We start from the raw sequence: 13,850 nt of genomic DNA, 5'->3' as shown, positions 1-13,850 counted from the left end.
TGGCTGCGAGCTTCCGGGTTTTCCCGGGGGGCGGAGCTTGGCTGCCGCTTGATCGCGGCAGAGCGAACCCGACCTCCGAGGTTCGGTTCGTGCTGGGACTACGGCGTTAATCCGATCATGTCCCCCTTTCTCCTTTTGTCCTTTTTTTTTTTTTGCCTCTTTTTTTTGTCCGTATATTCCCTTTCAGGGTCCATTATTCTGTTAGGCGAGGCACGGAGGCGGAAGCCGGAGTAACGGCAAACAGAAACTTTATTCAACAACAGGCAGAGCCAACACAAAAAGCACTCACAGCATTCGCGATAGTCCGTGAATATAATCCGAGGGGAGCTACGGAAGAGAAGCGCAGCTGTGGAGTGTGCGAGGAGTCCGAAACGGAACGTACGTAGCGGGATAACTGGACGTAAGAGCACACCGACATGAACCAACACGAACACGCACGAACATACAATAGCGGACGCTGAGTGTGGGTGAATGAGGGGTTTATATTGGCGGTGTGATGAGTGAGTAGATGGGAGCCAGGTGTTCCCCATGAAGCCCGATTGCGAGCAGCTCTGTGCGGGGGGCACGCACGGGAGAAGGAGCGAGGTGCTTTGGGGAATGCCGAAGTCTGACAGCCACCGAAGGGGGCGTGGCAGGGGGATTCCTGACAAAAAGCCTATTTGACACTTATAAACTGTCAAGAAATGGGTCTGGCAAGAAGTGGTCTTCATGGAAGTATTGCTGCCAAATAGTGCTGCAAGTATTGATTATTTTAATAATCGAGTATTCTAACAGTTATTCCAACGATTAATCGATTAATCAGAAAAGCAGTATTTTTTCTTCATTCAAAAAGCAATACTAAATATACAAGAGAAAATAAGTCAGGCTGCCTACATCCACAGAAGTTCTCTAACTAGTTTTCCAAAATGTTTGGAACAAACTACCTGCTGAATTACTTTAAAAACAAGAATTGGTGCTGTTTTGCGGGCAAAAGGTGATAACACCAAATTTTGATTTCACTTAGATTTCTCTTTTGTTAATTTACTTTCCATTTTGTTACATAAAAATTAACTATTAAAACTTCTATTATTGAAAGTATGCTTACGCACATACACACACACACACACACACACACACACACACACACACACACACACACACACACACCCCTTTCTTAACCTTTAAGGTTCTACGTGCAGTGTGGGATAAAGAACAAGAGAGAACAACAACTAATCAAATACCTTCATGAATCTTACCTGTAATTTCAAATTTCCTTCAAAGTATCACTTGAATGCCAGAACTTTAATTTACCACACCCCAAAGAAGAGCATCTGACACTCCACTGAGGCTAATTTTCATTTCCACTTTGCCTTAGACACAAGTCACAAAGAATTTGAATTTTCCCTTTTCCATATGACATAAGTCAGAACAGAGAATATCTTCTAAAAAAAAATCTTATCTGAGACAGAGAGGATTAAACATATTTGTTTGTTTGTGTACTGTTACATGACTGCTATATTATTTGGTGATCTTCAAATTGTCAAAACCATTTAAAAACATTTGGTGCATCATAAAATGAAAATTACAACAAATAACACCCAGAACTGTTAAGCAGCTACAATGACTTGAGCAATTCTCATAATAAAACTGCTGGAGACAAAAATGTTAAAAATTTATTTTGATCATACAACGCAGGTATTAAAAAAGGAATACAGTGGACAACACAATAACAACAGAACACCTATGAGAAGCAAGCATGTCAGTGCTCTTTTTTAAGTTCATGCAAACTATTTGAATGGGGTTTTTTTTGTTTGTTTTTTGTTTTGTTTTTTATAAATCAACTAATGGTCTGGCTCTAATTAGGAGGACACTTTTTAGAAACTATTTTGCAGGGGCGTAGCCATCATTTCAAAAGTGTTTGTGAGTGTGGGGGGGGGGACGGGGGGGCGGGGGGGCTGGGGCGAAATGTGTAGTGTTACCTGTTTTTTTTTCCTCCACTTAAAAGTGAGGGGGACGTATTAACTTTTTATAAAAAAAGTGCGGGGGACATGTTCCCCACGTCCGCCGCGTAATCTACGCCCCTGCTATTTTGGTATGGCAGTCTAGCAAATCAACTGAAGCCTCTTCTGGAACTTTACCTGCCTACAGTGACCTATAGTAGAGCTTGCTGGTATCACCAGGGCTTGTCTACCATTTTTTGTTAATATAATTTGAGCAAAGTTTGCTTCAAATCAAAGGCCCTCTTCATTATTATGTAGCACTACAGTCCAATAAATCAAATGCTTTATGCATAGAATTTGCCTCAAAGGCACCTGAAAGATAAAAGGGGCAGTAAACAGGACTTTATCCTTTTTTTATATTCCCAGGCTATCATTCTCCAAGATAATATCACCATCTTTACTATTGTAGACCAATACTCTGTGACTGCTCAATTTGTGGCAAAGGTCCCTACAGCTGAAACCACCAACATCCTGGTTTACCATATATTCTGGCTATATGGCATTCCCTTAGAATGTATTACAGACTGTGGACACTAGTTCAATTCCTAGCAATAGAAAGAATTCTGTAATGCTCATGGTGCCACTGCAAATGTTAAACCTATTTAAGACAAAATCATTTAAATCACACACAATATGATTTGGAATTCAGCTAAGAGTAAACGCACTGCTGTAAAGTCTAATAAAAAAAAAAAGACACACAAAACTCCTGGTGTGGCAGAGTAAATAGTGGAGATTCTTATATATTCTGTACACAAACATGTCATTATCAAGCAAAGCACAATTTTTATTTTGTTCCTGTATGGACCAAGCTAATTTAACAAATTCACAGCAAATTTGTCAGTTTCACTCTTATTAGCAGTGAAATAACAATTATTAATTAACAAGTTATACATGGCATCAACACTGGGTTACAGGTTCATAATTAACAATTTAATTAACCATGCATTTAAAATAGATAAAATGTTTATATTTGATTAATGCATTTTTATATTTTAATATTGTTTTGTCATTATGGAAAAACTTTACACTGCAACCTTAAACTTTTATTTTATTTGTTTTATTTTTTATTGTAATTACATTTATTATTTTTCAAATGTTGAAAGGAAATCTAACATTAAAGAGTTTTTCTCATTTTACATTTGAAAACCATATTCATTAATTAGTTGAAATTTTGCACTGACACTTTAGTAAACTTGTGATGGGGTTTTCTGACATCGACGTTCCTTTTCTTAAGAATAGAACACGAAATATTTTGCCCCTCGTGAATCAAATCTCAATGCAAAAATAGCTGAAAACCTTTTTTATTTTCATTTTGATAATCATACAATACTGTTCCTACACAGGAACATCTATGAACTACAAAAAAAATCTTAGGATTTATGAGATATATAAAGTCAGTGTTTTAATTATAACACACATTTAAATTCAATGTATTTTTTTTATTCTTTCCAAACCACAAGCTTCTACACAAGGTCTCTACAAATATATATACAATCAAGTCATGATTTACTTGAAATCAACCATGAAAAAGTTGAAGAAGAAGAAAATGCCATTAAAAACCATTAAAAAGTTTGAAATGGCAAAGATTTTAATCTATACCACAACCATGACCTACACACAGACTGAGCTACGCAAATTCTAATCCCAGTGCATTAAACTGTATAATTAATGAAAAGATTATTCTGGTGAAATAAATAGCAGAACTAGCATCTAGAGTTCTTCATTTTTTTTCTTATTCTTGTGAAAGATTTGTCCATCTGACTGCACCCTCCAGGTCACTGATGTGTTTTTCAGCATGCCATTTTCATCCAGCTTCATCTTGATCTGCAAAGTAAGAACACAGTTTTAAACATATGCTGCAGAGGAAAACCACATTGACACTGCTTCCATTGCAACAGAGATACATTTAACATGTACATTTTTTCCCTGCTTCACTTCTTGTCAGTTACTGTTTAGTGTGATGCAAAAGGAACATAAGGTTAAAAACAGGCAAAGTTCAACTAAATTCCTCAGCAGCAGAAGTGTTTACATTTCATTAGATTGTTTTTTTTATTATTATTATTGATCAGTGCAGCCATTCCACTCTCACATATGAAAATCCGTTGATAAATTGGAAACAGATGTAAATAAATCTTTCGATTTAAATAAAAAGATTAACATTATTCTACTTCTGTATCCTGCCATGGAAACTCTTCGGCTTGTTAATCCAACTGTCCAAAGAGTCACCATGAGGCATTAATAATTTGAGTAATTACTAATGAAAATTAATTAAGGATGGTAAAATAAGAGATAAATCATTAATTATTCATTGATTATTAGTACTTAGTAGGATGGGCACTCAATTTCGTTTTGATCAAAAACCAATCAATACCCATACTTTTAATGCATAGACTGTGCTCTATTTTTTCTATGTTTATATTAAAAATTACTTTTTACTTATAGCTTACTTATTAATTAATAAAAATAAAAAAACCTCTCCTGACAACACCAGTATCAGAGGTATCGATGCATTGAGATACACACAGATATGTGACACAGTGTCTTCTGGGATACTAAAGTATCAGTGATTTAGGATCTTCTGAGATATAGTTTCATATGTGTGTAGTGTGACCACAGGTTTTGTCTTTATTAGTTAACAATGTACCAGCAAATCCTTGTAAATATGATTTCTCAACAAGTGAAATTGTTTGACAGCTCATTATGTTTTTATATTATATTATATTATATTATATTATATTATATTATATTATATTATATTATATTATATTACATTATATTACAAGTGTAAAGAAAATATCCACTGTACTTTTAAGTACATCATGTGACTTACCAACTTTAAAATGTCCGACTGCATTGCTGAATCAATCACACTCTCATCAGACTTTACTTTCAGTTTTACTGTTTGCCGTTCCCGCACTGGATGAGCTACAGACAGATATACACACACACACACACACACACACACACACACACACACACACATACACCAAGTTAGAGTGAAAGGTCAATCACATGATTAGGTAAAAACCTCCAAAGACCCTCCAAATCCCAAACTCACTGGTGTGGCAAATGAAATAGTGGAGCTGATTGCACTTTCTGTCTTCGAAAGAAAATCCATTATTAAGCACACCACAATTTTCATTAAGATAATAATTATCCGGTTGTCCAGCAAGCCACATGAGGCTCGATGTGCTTGTCCCATCTGACCACTTCCATGAGTCCCTGTAAACACCAATCCAAGACCAACCCAATCCAGATACAACGCTCTGCACCAGGTTGTAATCTGCTGTACTGTTTATAAAAGCCAAATCTGTGTAAAACTTTCGGCAGTAGGTCTGAGCATTACTCCAGGTCATTGAAGAAGTGATGGCAACATATCTTCCAGCAGCACTGATATTAGCTGTAAAACATATACAACAAAACACAGTTCAATACCAGTATAATGTGGTATAGTATGTTGGTGAGTATGTGCTTTAAGTTTCCATCTTCTGTTTTTTAAACTTTTAAAACTGTTTGACATTGTAAAAGTAAAATTATTGAAAGACCCTTAACCCTCTGTGCTACAGGGACGCTGTATCATGGCTGACCCTACACAAAGACACCAGCTTCCTAACATCACTGGGATATGGGAAGAAAGAATTTCACTGTGTTGTAAAGTACATGTGACAAGTATAAAGCACCTTTCTAATGAATGTGCTTTACAATGTAAAAAGCATTTTGAAATATACCTACTAAAGTGATACAATGCCTTAATGGTACAATCCCAATTCTAAGACAGTTGTTGCACTAAGTAAATTGTAAAAAATAAATAAATATATAAATAAATTTTAAAAACCCAGCTCACAATATAACCTTACAAGAGGCTGAAATCTCTTCAATTAAATGTGGGATGTACTTATAATTTTTAAAACAGGTTTTTATTTTAGAAATAAATGCACTAGGAAAACTTTTGTACTAATAAGAAAAGTGTAATCAACAGTATGTAACATCCCTGCTAAATTAAGTTCAAAATAGCACTTCTTACTTACTTAATCTTTTTATATAATAATTTTGCTAATTTGTAATGACAGGTGCCAATAAGTGAAACACATATTATAAACTATATCACCTAGCAAAAAAAATGTTTTTTTTAAATCATGGAATTCAATGTAATCAAATTGTATAACTTTTTTTAATAAAAGGAAATAAGAAAAAATAATTCTCACCATTGAAACAAACAAAAGGATAAGCTATTGTGCAAGGGTAATTAAACAACTGTACACTTGGACTTGTTAGACAACATGTTGCTTTCCCATCCGAATTATCAGGACGTCCACTGTACCAGTGTACAAAAGTATTGTTCAGTGGGACATCATAAAAGGACCATTTCCAGCTGTCAATATCATTGTACAAGCCGACCCAGGCAACATCTGTCAAGGGTTCACTTGACAAAGTTTTCTTCAATTTAAACCAGTCATTGTCACTTTCAATTGTAGCCAGGTCATTGTATGTTTCCCTGCAGTAATTCTGTGCAGCTGACCATGTTACCGTAGTCTTGATTAGATTATATTTGCGAGAAACCGGTCGCAGAAGAGAAAGGATGACTGGGACAACACCTGCAAAAAATCTTTTTTTTAATGATGCACACAGCAGGAATTTCATGTCATAGCCATCATACGCATGAAGTCAAATCAAACAAATAACTTAATGGTATTAATAGCAGTAACAGTCAATAGCAAGATTATGTAACAATATTTGAATACAAACTTACCTGTTAAACACAGGAGAAAGAGAGAGCGCTTCATCATAAACTGGTAAAACTGTAAGGGTTAAGAGGAAAAACCATATATATATATATATATATATATATATATATATATATATATATATATATATATATATATATATATATATATATATATATATATATATATATATATATATATATATATATATATATATATATATATATATATATATATATATATATATATATATATATATATATATATATATATATATATATATATATATATATATATATACTATTTCTTATTATTTATAACTAACAGTTTCAAAGAGATCCATAGTCAATGCCATATAACAATGCTGCATTAATGTTGAACTTTTCAAATTAGTAAAACTGTCTATTGTTTAAAAAAATTGTTTAAAGACAATTAAGAAGTTGATTTAAACTATCTCGAAATTCTTCCCATATATAAACAGCTCATACATGCAGCAAGAGACAAAGAAAGAGACATATAACGCTGGCACATACCTGGTATTTCAACTGCTTCCAAACTTTCACTTGAATGCTAAACCCTTAGAATACCAAATCCCTTTTGTAAAAAACATCTCAAGTAAATGATGCTCGACTGAAGCTAATTTACATTTCTAGTTTGCCTTTCACATGATTCTGCACAGAGAGTAAATGACACTGCAGTCACAGAGAATTTACTTTTTATCCCTTTCCAAATGACACAAGTCAGAACAGAGAATCTGAGATCTCTTAACAATAAATCTAGCTAAGACAGAGGAGAAATAAACATGTCTGTTTTGCTTGTGTATATTGACTGTTAATGACTACTAATAGCATGGCCCTAATTGACTTTGGCATAGAGAGCACTTTTTTGATGCTAGTCTATTACAAATTAGCCTCCCCATCAAATCTCTCAAGCATCCTGTCTCTGTTTATGCACTGAATGGAACGTTCCTAGCACCTGTCAACCAATCTACAGCACCCTGTGCTCCTGTTCCCTCACAGATTCATCAAGAATAGCTCCATCTAAACTTGATCCCCACTACGTCCTCTCATCTGGTGATGGGGCATTGGTGGTTTACCAAACATAACCCTTAGATCAGCTGAATGACTGGGAAAATAGTAATTTTTAGCTCTTTCTGCCATTTTATCTGCATACAGTTTGTTCTTCCTCCTGCTGGGGCCACGAGGGCTTCCCCAGTCCCCAAATCCCCTGAAGTATCTGCCGTTCACCACATTTTCTGACTACATGGCATTCCATTTGATTTTGTCACAGATCATAGACCCTAGATTATTTCCCAAATATAGAGTCTTCTGTAATGCTGTTGATGCCCAGTCTGACCCCCAGATAAAAGGAATGGACCACCTGTTTAATACAAGACAACTTAAAAGCACACACAATATGATTTGGAATTCGCCTAAGAGTAAACAAGTTAAGTCAATTTTATTTCTATAGCACTTTTCACAATGGACTTTGTCTCTTTGTCAGCTTTACAGAATTTAAGAATTAAAGTGTAAACACTGCTGTGGAGTCTAATTTACTCACTGGTGTGGCAGAGTAAATAGTGGAGATTTGTACATATTTTGTAAACAAACGTCATTATCAAGCAAACAACTTCAATGTGTCCCCATATAGGCTAATCCAAGACCAACCCTGAATGTATGCGCTGCATTACATTTAGTAAACATGTGACTTTTTTTTTAACATCAATCTTTCTTGTTCTTAGATACATTTTTATTTTAATTCTGATAAACATGCAATACTGTTCCTACACACAAAAAAATCATAAATAAGAACAAAAGATTTATAAGATTTAACCAGGTCAGTGTTTACATTTTAACACCCATTCAAAGTATTAGAATAGATTTTCTTACCAAACAACAAGCTTTTCTACAATGTCACAGAAGAAAAAGAAAATCCCTATAAAAAGCAGAATAGTGGTTTGCATAGAGGTTTGCATTTTGCATTTGAAATGCAAAATCTATATCACAACGATGACCTACACAGAGACTACGCTATGTAAATTCTAATTCTAGTGCATTAAACTGTCTAAATCATAAAACTAAATAATACCAGTGAAATAACCTAGCATCTAAAGTTTCTAGAGGCTCTTCTTAATCCGCTCCCTACTCTTGCCACAAAACACAATATCATCAGCAAACATCATAGTTCATGGAGACCTCGTCCGTCAACCTGTCCATCACCACTGCAAACAGGAAAGGGCTCAGAGCCGATCCTTTATGCAATTCCATCTTCACCTTAAAGCCAGTGTTGGGCAAAGTTACTTTTAAAAGTAATGCATTACAATATTGATTTACTCCCCAAAAAAGTAACTAATTACGTTACTTAGTTACTTTTTATGGAAAGTAATGCGTTATATTACTTTTGCGTTACTTTTGCGTTCCTTGTATCTCTTTCACGCCTTACAGGTGTAACAGGTGTAATATAGATAATTGCAATTAAGAAATAAGTTACATTACGTCAAAAGACATGTCAAACATTTAAAATGATTAATAACTTTTGAAAACAATAAGATGATCGACTAACTTTTGACCACAAGGCTGAACACTGCTTTGCAATCTGCCTTCGCCGTCAGGAATGTAACTATCTTTCGTGTATATAAGGTTACGGGTGTGGGCTGCACACCGGTTATGTGGAGGGAGAACATACCTTTCGCTGTCATCTCGTAAAACATTGTGCAATTCCGTAAATATGACCTCGTCCTCGTCTACATTATTCTCTGCTTCATTATCAGCTTCATTATCTAGCTTCATCTGTAGTGCTGTGCTTTGCATGCAGATGTTTTTTTTTTATGGTATTTGTTGCAGTTGACAAGAGCTTTTTAACAAAACATAATCTACACTTAACGATTATTCCCTCCTCCTTTTCCTCAACTATTTCAAAATAATGAGAATACTTCCATGACAGTAATGTAATTCTCTGGTTTGCCATCTCAGCTTCTGACCAGCTTCTGTTCCCGTTGCTCGCACGTATGAGTGCGCGATTCTACGTGACTTTATTTTAATTCAGTATTTATTTTTTTTATGCAAAATAATTTAACTGAAATGTAACTCGCATTACTTTTTAAAAAAAGTAACTTAGATATTAAAGTGTAAATTTATAAAGTAACGCGCTACTTTACTCGTTACTCCAGAAACGTAATATTATTACGTAACGCACGTCACTTGTGTAAGGTGGGGAACCACCCACTGGTCCAACGGCGGTTTTCAGAGGCGTGGCGAAGGATTCTCGCGCGGTCTATTCTTTCCTTTCACATTAGATAATAAGATTTGGATTAATGCATTTCTACATTTTGGTTATTGACCTCTTATCTGACTCCAATTAGATAAAACATAATAAATATTTGTATAGGTTGTTATTTTACTAATAGTATAATTTTGATGGATGTTTGTTTAGTTATTCTGATTAAGCTCTGGCATTACACTCGTTCATTCGGTTCTCATAGTCGCACATGATCCTAGTATGTGCCCTATAATTAATATACTGGTCAACGGTCATAAGCGAATCAGTATTGGTCGCTGCCAGAGGTTGGACTATACGCTTAAGCGGCCGCTCTCTGTGTGCTCAACTTTAGACATACTTTATTTAGTCCCCTTAGAGGTGACACTTAATTATTACAATAATTATTTCTAACCACAGGTAATGAATAGAATAATATTAAAATAATCAGAGGTTGAGGCTGACCCTATTTAGAGTGATCAGAAATGTTACTCTAAACGGAAATACATATTGTTAGCCCCCACGCTTCTAAGTACACTTAAACTAACGCCAAGTGCTAGTCGTATCTCTCAAATCCACAGCTGATGTATTATTCACTATCTAACTGGGATTTAGGCCGAACCTAGCCTGATTTCAGCCTCAAGGTAACTACGGATGCAACGTTATTACTTGCAGTGTCAACATTTACCGAGCAACACAGAATAAAATCAAACATAACAATTTATTAACCAGGTAAGAAAATCACAATTCAAAGCCAATTCATAGTTCAATTAAAATATAAGATAAATACAACCAATAGTATTTACATTTAAACAGGAAATATATAATTCTATCATTCTCCAAGGTAATATCACCATCTTTACTATTGTAGACCAATACTCTGTGACTGCTCAATTTGTGGCAAAGGTCCCTACAGCTGAAACCATCAACATCCTGGTTTACCACATCTTCTGGCATTCCCTTAGAATGTATTACAGACTGTGGACACTAGTTTCATTCCCAGGAATAGAAAGCCTTCTGTAATGCTCATGGTGCCACTGCAAATGTGACCCCCTGAAAAACAGGCAGGTGGGAGGGACCACCTATTTAAGACAAAATCATTTAAATCACACACAATATGATTTGAAATTCAGCTGAGAGTAAACACACTGCTGTGAAGTCTAATAAAAAAAAAAAAGACACACAAAACCTCTGGTGTGGCAGAGTAAATAGTGGATATTCTTATATATTCTGTACACAAACATGTCATTATCAAGCAAAGCACAATTTTTATTTTGTTCCTGTATGGACCAAGCTAATTTAACAAATTCACAGCAAATTCATCAGTTTCACTCTTATTAGCAGTGAAATAACAATTATTAATTAACATGTTATAGATAGCATTAACACTAGGTTATAGGTTCATAATTAACAATTTAATTTACCATGCATTTAAGATAGATACAATTTTAATATTTGATTAATATATTTTTTTATTTGAATATTGTTTTGTCGTTATGGAAAAACTTTACACTGCAACCTAAAACTTTTATTTGTTTTTATTTAATTGTAATTACATTTATTATTTTCTAATGTTGAAATCTAACATTAAAGAGTTTTTATCATTTTACATTTGAAAACCATATTCATTAATCAGTTGAAATTTTGCACTGACACTTTAGTAAACTTGTGATGGGGTTTTCTGACATCAACGCTCCTTTTCTTAAGAATAGAACACGAAATATTTTGCCCCTCGTGAATCAAATCTCAATGCAAAAATAGCTGGAAACCTTTTTTATTTTCATTTTGATAATCATACAATACTGTTCCTACACAGGAACATCTATAAACTATAAAAAAAAAAATCAAGACAAAAAATAAATTAAGATTTATGAGATATATAAAGTCAGTGTTTTAATTATTACACACATTTAAATTCAAAGTATTTTTTTTTATTCTTTCCAAACCACAAGCTTCTACACAAGGTCTCTACAAATATATATACAATCAAGTCATGATTTACTTGAAATAAACCATGAAAAAGTTGAAGAAGAAGAAAATGCCATTCAAAACCAACATAGTGAAAGTTTGAAATGCCAAAGATTTGAATCTATACCACAACCATGACCTACACACAGACTGAGCTACGCAAATTCAAATCCCAGTGCATTAAACTGTATAAATAATGAGAAGATTATTCTGGTGAAATAAATAGCAGAACTAGCATCTAGAGTTCTCTCAGGCGGAAAAACGTACAGTAAACAATGTTTAATGAAGAACCACAGGGCAAAAGCAGAAAATGGCAAACCAGAGTCTAGTTCAGACCTGGGCAAACTACGGCCTGCGGGCCACATCCGGCCCTTTGTACGTCCCTGTCCGGCCTGCGTGAGGCCAATCATAAATTACAGGTATGCACCGAAAATTCGGCCACCGAAATTTTTCGTCCGAAATACCTAAATCACCAAAACAACACGGCAGAAACACAATTGTAATGACGCAATAAAAAAGCGCAGCCAGCACACGGTTATCCGGATAAGAGCCAACATGTCTGCAGTGTGTGGATAGCGATTTGCAAAACATGCAATGCTGAAATTTCAAGAGGGGGTGTATCTGCAAAGAGTTTCTCCAAGTCGGGATTAATTTATCACCTGAAATTCAAACATCCCGATTGCCATTCTAAATATGAGAAGAACGCGTAAAAAAAAAAGTAGTCAATCCGAGCATGCGCACTCCGTCTGTAGAGGACGTTTTTGAAAAGGCAGGAAAGTTTTCCAGTGATGGTGCCAAGGCAAAAATGCATAACACAAAAAATTATGGAATTCATTGCCTTAGATCACTGGTCGCCAGTGGAATGACGGGTTGATCTTTAAAACATTTCCTGTGGATCCCAAAAATAATTATTATAATATAATATTGTTTATTACACGGCTCTTCTTAATGCTGTAGATTAGAACGTTCCATTCTCTTGAATGGCCTTCCAAACGTTTTGCGGTCAATTATTTTCATATAACAGACGGCTGCTAATAATAATTGACCGCTGTCTGTCTGTCAACACTATGAATAGTAACAAATAAATAATTTATAATAATAAATAAAAACTTTTGTAATTGATTTATTCTTTGAATTGCAATGCATTGATTTTAGTGAGGTTAGTACACACTCATAGCCATAAATGCAATGGTTCTAATAATTGACAATTTTTTCTTTCGGTGTTTGTTTTCGGTTTTGGCCTTGGTTTCCTCATTTTTTGGTTTTTGGTTTTGGCTAAGAATTTTCATTTCGGTGCATCCCTAAAATATTATCGTTGGTGTGGCCCTCTGACACAATTCAGGTTTCTTATGTGGCCCCTTAAAAAGTAAAAATTAATTGCCCACCCCTGGTCTAGGTCCAGGTTAAGTAAATCCTGGTAAACACAAAGAACAGGCAGAAGCTCAAAGAGCTCAACAGAGTCTCGTAACTATGAAACCAAGCCTAAACTGTAGAACGACGAAGTACTTGGTGGGAAACGGAGGTTATATAGCCTGGAGGCTGATGAGCTCCAGGTGTAGATGATTAGTACATAGGAGAGCTGCTTGGAGTGATAGGTGGGTTATGAGAAGGTGTGGCTGGTGGATCCCTGACAAGTTCTTCATTTTTTTTCTTAATCTTGTGAAAGATTTGTCCATCTGACTGCACCCTCCAGGTTACTGTGGTGTTCTGCAGCATGCCATTTTCATCCAGCTTCATCTTGATCTGCAAATAAGAACACAGTTTTAAACATATGCTGCAGAGGAAAACCACATTGACACTGCTTCCATTGCAACAGAGATAAATTTAAATGTTTTCCCTGCCTCACTTCTTGTCAGTTACTGTTTAGTGTGATGCAAAAGGAACTTATGGTTAAAAACAGGCAAAGTTCAACGAAATTCCTCAG

This window comes from Silurus meridionalis, chromosome 5 (assembly GCF_014805685.1).
Source record: "Silurus meridionalis isolate SWU-2019-XX chromosome 5, ASM1480568v1, whole genome shotgun sequence".
NCBI classification, from domain to species: domain Eukaryota; kingdom Metazoa; phylum Chordata; class Actinopteri; order Siluriformes; family Siluridae; genus Silurus; species Silurus meridionalis.
Note: the sequence above shows the minus strand (reverse complement) of the source record.